The 8,511-nt window shown below is 39.0% G+C and overlaps 1 protein-coding gene across 5 annotated transcripts in view; it reads left to right on the top strand.

Annotated features, from left to right (window-relative positions):
* The first annotated feature begins 560 nt into the window (after positions 1-560).
* The window catches only part of CAB39L (calcium binding protein 39 like), a 62,812-nt gene continuing 54,861 nt past the window's right edge, over positions 561-8,511 (top strand). For 3 of the 5 annotated variants that reach the window (XM_035553355.2, XM_035553354.2, XM_035553357.2), the window contains exon 1: positions 2,128-2,452. The gene's annotated coding sequence lies outside the window, so the exon portion shown is untranslated. Of the gene's footprint in view, positions 2,453-8,511 lie in introns of all 5 variants that reach the window. The other 2 variants (XM_035553356.2, XM_035553359.2) reach the window with 2 other exon arrangements.

Here is an 8,511-nt window from a genome sequence, read left to right as displayed (position 1 = left end):
CCGCCCGGGGCCGCGCATGCGCCGAGCGCACCCCACCTCCCCTCCGCGCTGTAATGGCGGAAGGAGGGCGGGGAGGTGACGCCTCCTCGCTACCGCGCGTGCGCACAGCCGGCCCCGGCCAATGGGGGCCGCGCTGGAGGAGGGGGCGGCGGAGGGCAGAGCCGGGAGGTGCGGCCGCCATCTTGGGGGTGGGCGTGGCTTGCCTGGAGTGGGCAGGGTGCTGGGGGAGGGGGCGCCGCCATTTTGGGGGGAAAGGGGGAGCTTGGGATGTGTGGAGGAGGGGGCTGTGGGGTCTCTTTTACGCTGTGTTGTGGGGCGAGGTGGGCTGTGAGGGGTCTTCCCAAAGCTGGGACCCCGTGGGGACGTGGTTTTGACTGAGTGCGTGCTAGTGTGGGAAATAAAGCTGAGTGCGTGCGTGTGGGGAAAATAAAAACAAGCTGGGGGAGGTGGGGGGTGGGTGGTATGAGCCTTTACTTAGAGCCCAGATAATAAATTAAAGAGACTTGGTAGATGACTGCGTTATTTTACTGTTGCCCCTGTTGTTTGCCATGTTTTCATTGATACGGTTTTGATGCAATCAAATTCACAAGTTTGCATTGCCCTGAATGTGTTTGTGTTGTGGCAATGCAAATTTGTTTTTTTACAGAGGCTATAATTAGTCCTTTTTTTTTTTTTTTTAAGAGGTGGGGTTGTGTTTTTTTTATTTATTTTTGTTGTTGTTTAAGTGCTGAACATTTGTTAGTGAAAGGTAACAGTGCTGTACTCTTTGTCACTGCTACTTTTTCTTACTTTTTTTTTTTCTGGTCACTGCTTTAAATTACAGAGATGAACTTAACATGCTCAAGTCACTGTCAAAGTGCTTCCAGTCTTGTGGATATTATTAAAAGTATTTCTCTAATTGGGGTAGAGAATAGAAATTTGTGTGGAATGCTCTGTTTATGTGACTTGGCGCTCTAGTTAGATTTGGGATCTTCCAGAAGATTTTGATGTTCAGCATCTGCCTCGTACTTTTGTAAAACCTTCTAAATGTTTACACAGGCATGCCTGCATCTGTGGCTGTGTTTGAAGTTCCCCGATTAGCCCACGAGTACTGTGTAGCTCTACAGAGAGAAATGAGACAACTAACAAAAACATTGTTGGGAACAGGGTGACTCAGCATTGCTAATGTGCTGATGAATCTTCAAATAAAAGTAGTCGTTTACATTTTAAAAAGAGAGATTTCTGTCCTATAATAGTTTATTTTAAAATTTAGTACAAGCTTTCCTTGCTCCTGGAGTATACTGCCTTATAAGCTGATGATTGCAGATTAAGTCATTTTATTTTACTGAATTATCAGTGTACACACATGTCCAAGTGACTACTGAATGTTACAAAACGCTTGCGGCATTATGAATTGTATATGAGGTTTTTTTGCAATTGCAAATTGCATTTGCACCAAATGCAAAGAATATGGAGCCAAACATCATGGTGATTGTGTTAATGACAAGTTATTTTAAAAGATGATTTCCTCATAAAGTTTTCCTTCCTTACATAAGTGTCTCCTAAATGGCCTCTAATGTTTGTATACATGTTTTGAAACTGTGGTAAGCATTAATCAGCAAAATGGGGATGGTACAGCAATCTCATAAACAATGAATGTTGCTAAATAATCATATTTATGCTTGGATAGCAGGACTATATATGTCTGCTTGCCTGATGTGCTTAGGAAGTTAATGTTTTTTTTATGATGACATAGTTGCCATATGCTTCACAGTCACCAGCAGGAGATAAGCTCAAGGGTTTATTCAGATATAACTCATTGAAATGCAAGTATTAGAAATCTGGGCATAATTTTAGTTGGAAGGAAGTAAAATAACTCAATGGAGTTATAACACAATGCTAAGAAAAGCATTCCCTTTGCTCTGAGCAATCTGCTAGAGGTTGTTCCATCTGCCATGATGGGGTCTTTTGCCCAATACCTGTCAGTTATGTGTGAAGATACGATACTGTTATCTGTGTTACCCCCTATAAAGTGCTAGCAGCACTCAAAAGCTTTTAACTAGGAATTGGGAGTGACAGAAGTCAGAAGCACATGACTGCATACTTCTCAGACAAATGAGAAATTAGTCATACAATATGCATCTTAGTTGATGCAAAAGGCAGTAGAAATATGCCTGACTAATATGCCTGACTACGCCTGATAAGACTTTAAGGAGGCAATTTTGTGAAGTATCTGAATTCCCTTATTTTCTCTTTCATCTAGTGTTATTCTACAACACAGCAGCAAATCCTACTGCTGAGCAGGTAAGCTCAGTTCTTCCCAAACTTTTTAAGTGGCAGAAGCTCGCAAGCAATGCTGATCTGACATCCTGGAGACCTGCCCACAGCACTTCTCTGGCAGCAGTATAAGCTTCTGGGGACTCTCCCACCAGCTTTTACAGTCTAGACCTGGATGGACTAACTGCATCTAAAGGTGAGGACAGCCTGTTCCATGTGCTTACGCACTTCTTAACGCTTTTGTTAAGATGACAATGAAAGGGTTGACTCTGCAAGTGAATGGTATAATTTGTTGAGTTGCTTAATTTCACTTTTGTATTTTGTAGTTCTTGACATATTTAGGGAAGTAAGATGAATGGTTGCATAGGCAGGCAGACCATAAAGGGCTCCTTTGAATGGGAGGAGATGAAGTTGGCCCAAAATTAACCACTTCTTCCAGTTCTTCAGGGATGGTTTTGTGTTTCATAATTCTCATTTACTTTTTTGTCCGTTTCTGTCTGGATTGTGTCTGTTTTGATGATGCTTTTCTTCTTAAAGTGTTTTTGTATCAGTTGAGTGCTATTACCTGCTCCTTCTCTGCTACATCCTCCTGTTATTCTTTGTGATTTAACTTGCTCCCTTATACATAAGTATAGATAACCACACCTCATTCTTTCAAAATGTAGCTTTAACATAGCATTCACTTCTATTACATCGATTAGCTTAAGTCCGGATTACATATAGTCCTTTATTTTTCACCCATCTAATCCATCTTGGCAAAGATAACGGATCAGAGAACAGATCATAATTTTATACAGATCATTGCTTCTTTACAAAACATGTTCAGTGGGGCATCCTTCAGCTTATCCTAGAAGTCTGGCTGCAACACATCATTATTTATGGAGATGCATACTAATATTCTCTGCAGGTACTTTGCTTACTAATTGGACTTATCACAGACTATTTATAGGCCCGCAGGGCTATGTTTTATACCTGTTGCTTTTGTAGATACCTTAGGTTTTATGTATTATTAGTATTAGATATTAATTTTTCAAACTATTCAATCAAAGAAAAGGCAGATTGGGGTCTCACAGCCACTGAGCCTGTAAAATGATTTTGTTCTACCTGTGTTCTAAGGATATTCTCATTCTTGGCAATTAAAAGTCAGAAAAACTGTCTATTTGAGAAGTGGAACTTCTGAAGTCATAAACTGTTACTGTCCTAAGGGAATCTTAAAACGCAGAGACTGGCTATGAAACGGAAAGGAAAAAATTGTGTCACCATTTAAACAATAGCCTTCTTTCATGTGGAGGACCTAGATGTCTGTTAATTACCAACTAGTTTGAGGGTTTTGGAGCCTGGCCTAATCTGCTGAAACTCTTAACCATCCGCTAGCTGGCATATCCTTCAAGGTCTGCATTTGGACACTGGTAATGTAATGGATTTCATCTTTATGGACTGTTTATGTAGTAGAAATGTGGGTTTTTTTTAGCTATGTTTCTGTCTTAGAGTGTCAGTATCAACTGCCAACATTGATTCCAGATAGTTGTGTGAACGCAGTGATAAGGGACTGGTTTAAATACTAGATAATGCCAGACGAAATCAAGCAGCTTGCATTGTCTTTGCTGTGCCACAGCCCCCTTACAGTTCTTTAATCAAGAGGCCTAAAACTGTGTTCTCCAGTTTTCAGTGACTGGGATGACTACAGAGTCCTGAAAGCCTGTGATTATGGTTGTGCTTGAATTGAAAGGGCCTGCAATCATTGGAAACCAGGCTGTAGATGTACATGAAAGGAACCTAAAATAAATGGATGCCCAAAAATCTTTTTATCTTCATTTCTTTATGAGAATATAACTATATATTTATCTGAAATAAATTTTCACCACTATTTTCTGAAGTAAAGCTAGTGGTTGTAAAATATTCTGACCCTTCTGATTGCCTTGGTGGGTTTGAATGCAAATTAAAGTATGTGCACAAAATATTTTCCTTAAGATGTAGCAGACAAAAATTTCTAAATAATCTTCCAGATATAGTTAATTTGCAGTGTTCTCACTATTAAAAGATGTATTAGAGGATGCACCACAACTTTTTGTTTTGCCTTTTATTTTTTAAAGCAAAGTGAAGAGTAAGTTGTAAGCTTTCTTTGTGATGCCAAGTGATTGATAGGTTAGTTCTGATCTTGGTAACAGCTATGCAAACACAAAGTAGTGAGTGCCTGACATAGAGTTGTACCTGACATAACAAAGCCCATCAAAATGAGTCATATAGCAAAAGATAAGTAATTATTGTGCATAGATGGAATAACCAGTTTCAGATCAAACTGAAATGTGCACATTTTCAACTATGCTAAAAGAAATTTGACTGCAACCATAGAAAACAATGTAAACACATGTCAAGGTGCAGACTAGTGTAGAGGCTCAGCATTGGGGCTCTTAAAAAAAAAAAAAAAACACAACAAAACATTCTGGACTAAATAGTCCTTAGACCCAGCCTCCTGTGTGAAAACTGATTTAGCTGAAGAAAACCTTTGATTATTATTTTTCTTTTTCCTGATACAGTTCACTGTGCTGCATCAACAGTTGTTTTGGCCTGATTTTGTACTGGTAGAGGTGTGAAAAGTGGCAGGAAGGTGTGGAGAACAGCAGGAGCAGGCTTGGGAAGCAGTATTGTCCTATTAATATTGTGCTTGTCTGTGCTAATAGGCATTATGGTGAAGGGTCAGGGAATCCACAGTCCACTGGACACTTGAATTTGGCATTATAAAAAAAAATAAGAGTTCAGTTCTCATTGTGTCACTCAGTCTTCCCCTATTCGTGTGGCTGCTTAGTGAAGCAGGTTCAGGGAACTGGTTGGGGTTTAAAAGAAGTTATGTGCTTGTCTCAGCTACTTTTATCTGAATAAATTTCCCCCATCTAATTCACTGCAGCCACTTGATACTTCTGCTTCTGTTAGGGAATTGGGGGTGGCCAAGGGGCAAAAATTAGCACCTGGAGATAGACTGATTGTTTTCTGATTTTGTTGTCATCGTTACAATGCTTAAAATGCTTGTGCAACTACTTCAGTATGAGCAGCGTGGTGGTATGTGCAGAACACTTACTGTATCCAAGTTACTGTGGATGATCTTCACTGCACAGCAGAACTGTCCTGATCTTCAAACTCACTGCATTCTAGGTTGTGCTAGACCCCAAACCTTCCAGTTTATGAACAGCAGAGGTGGGTGGGCTTCTTTTGGGGGTGACTGAATTTAACTTCACTATTATTTTCTGCTGTAGAATTCCTGAGTGACTAGAAATGAAGAAACTAAGTTTGCAAATGTGTAAGGACATCCTTTCAGCAGCCCTGGACAGACAAAGTGAAATGTGGGTCTAAGCCTTTGCAACCCTTTCTCTTAAGAAATGTCCTTCACATTTCCAGCAGTGTGCCAACTGGCTGAACTTAAGTAATTGTAATGTATGAATTTGGCACTCCTTTCACAGAAGAGAATAAATATAGTATTTGTTACAAAACAGTCCAAAACAAACTTGGACTGCATGAAGATGACATTGTTTTTTAAAAAATAAACAATAAAAAATTGAGTGGTGCTAGACAATAGATTGGAGCAATATGGTCTTAGAACAACTTAATCAGTTGTGAAATTACATCTTCAGTTTATTTTACAGTATAAAACAAACAAACCTCTGATAGTGATGTTTGTGTCTTGTCTTTCCTGTTCCAAGAGACCCTAATTTAGATGAAAGAAAGTGTTAAGCAGGTATGTTTTGTTTTGTGTTTTTAACACCCCCACACACTGATAGATAACCAAGAAGCAATGCTGCAAAACTGGACTTTGAAATATGGGGCCAGTTATATGATAGCTTTTGGATTGGCTGATCTTTGTTAAAGCCCCCTTGTCAATCCAGCACAAAAGCACGTGAGAAAAGGGATGTGCAAATCTATTAGCAATATTTTATTGCATCAGAGAATACAGTTCACTTGCTCTGAAGTGGTGGAAAGACATTGCGTGTGACTTTTTAAGTAAGAGCACTGGAGATTACTGATTATGGAGAGAATGAGATAATGTGGAATGAGAATTCACTTCTAGCAGCTGTAGTGTTAGCAGCAACATGTAACATTCAGCTCTTTGTTATGCCTTTCTCATTTATCATCTGGGAGGCGTGGCTGTATCAGCTTTCCCTCATCAGGTGTACCTTTTTAATTGTGTACTTTCATTTCCTACAGATCAGCATCAGTCAAACAGCTGTCTTTCACTTCTGCAAATAAGCTAAAGGCTACCGATTCCAAATGGTCATTGACTACGTACTGCTTTTGGATACAGGAGATCTCTGCAATATCTGGTTTATTTATTGTTACAAATAATGCACCAAATCGAACTTTATAGGCTGAGGGCAGGATTGCGGGGTGCTTGTATGTATCTGTTAAAGCACATATGTTGTGTCTATCATATAATCAGTCTCTGGGAAAATTGTTTTTTTGTTTTTTTTTTGAGAAATTGGTTCATGTAACTTAGCAAATTAGCTAAGTAAGGCTGAACATTCTGAATAGAAGCCCATTACACAGAAATTGTGTTGACCTTTGTTCCTAATCCTCTTCATCTGCAAGCCATTAATAGGTCTTGTGTCTTTTACATCACAATATGTAGTTAGGTCTGGAACTGCCTGAGACGTTTGTACTCCTCTACTGCAAGCATTGCACACAGCCTTGGGCAAAATACAAAAGTAAAAGACAAACTGCTTTTGGTCAAAGGTGCTGATGTTTGAGTGAACTCTGAGATCAAACTGGCTTGGTAGTCTCTAGCTCATGCTCTTTTTCAAAAAATGTTTTCCTTTCAAAAAAACCAACATTAATATAAGGAGATACATGCCCCTATGATTCATCTGTGTTCACCCCTCTTTTGTCAGGGAAAGGAAAATATTGCCAGAGGATTTCCCAAGATACCCTCATGCTATTCTAGTTTCTTGGGAAGGAGTTAAATGCTAAGAAAACACGCACAGAGATTCTGCCCATTGTTTTTCCTCTCTGTCATTGAACTCTCCATCCTGTGAACCGACTATCTTCTCTCGTCACGGTTCATAAGGTCATGGGAGAAGATGGCTGCTAAACTACATGCCATTCCTGTCTTTGAAGCTGCAAAATATGAGGAACTAAACAAATCTTCAGTTCTGCATGCTATGTTGTTACATCACTGATATATTTCTAAGAAAGCTTGTGAGAGCTTTCTCAAAGTGGAGGGAAAAAAGTGTGAGAACACGTGGCTAGCTAGAATGTGCAGAACTGAATGCCAAAAGATGGTGTAAGCAATGGAGGAGTCCCATCTTGATTTAGAAGTGGTTCAAGGGCAGCAGCCACTTTGTAGGAAAGAATATAAATTACTTATTTTTTATTTTTAAATGATTAAAGACAACTCTCCAGATTTTCTTTGGAACTTCTTGAGGCTAATTAAGGAGCAGTTCTAAAAATACCAGGAAGAAAAAGAACAGTGACATATGTCTGATGGCTGTGCTAAAGTTGTCAACAGTGACGCTGAAAAGGCAGAACTGTTACGTACATCTGTAGCAAAAATGAAGCTGAATATTAGAGACAAACATATAACAATGAGCAAATCCTTCATCTTGCAGTAATAAAGACTGAAAGAACACTTGAAAATTTTTATTACAAATTTATGAAGGCTGAAGAAAATATTTTTTTTAAATGGCTAATGTAAAACTGTCCAAGAACTTAAGTATTGAGATGTGGCAACTGCTGTTCAATATGATTAATAGAAAACAGGCATTATAAAAAGTCTAGTATATCAGTTAGATTAAGGGTTTGATCTACTGTCTAGGAAGCTGACTCCTGAAAAGTTCCACTTTGTTGAAGAATGGTGGAATTCAGATACAATTTTGTGATGGTCAGTCGTTGAGTGTTTTTTTGCTGGTAATATTTGTTTCTTGTTTTGACAAGAGGGGAACAAAAATGCTGTTTCAAACTCCTTTTTTCTGCAAATAACATCTAATTTTGTAAATCTCTAGGAAGCATTGGAACTCTTTGCAATTTTGGAAGGACAGCCAGTTCTCTGTAAATTGTCAAAGGTTATCGTTACGTGTTACTTTTAAAGTTCCTAACCATGTCATCTATATGACTTTTTAAGTAGAAGAATTTAGAAATAGATGGTGTTGTTGCTGAGTTGAACAATGAGGTATTAAGTAGCTTATGTTTATGTCTTTAGTTACTTGGCCAATATGCAGCTGTTTGGATACAGGTCTTTTGTGTGGTGAAATCATTCAATGGAAGTTCTTG

Source organism: Cygnus atratus, chromosome 1, assembly GCF_013377495.2.
Source record: "Cygnus atratus isolate AKBS03 ecotype Queensland, Australia chromosome 1, CAtr_DNAZoo_HiC_assembly, whole genome shotgun sequence".
Lineage (NCBI taxonomy): Eukaryota > Metazoa > Chordata > Aves > Anseriformes > Anatidae > Cygnus > Cygnus atratus.
This window is presented reverse-complemented; position numbering and strand designations above follow the sequence as displayed.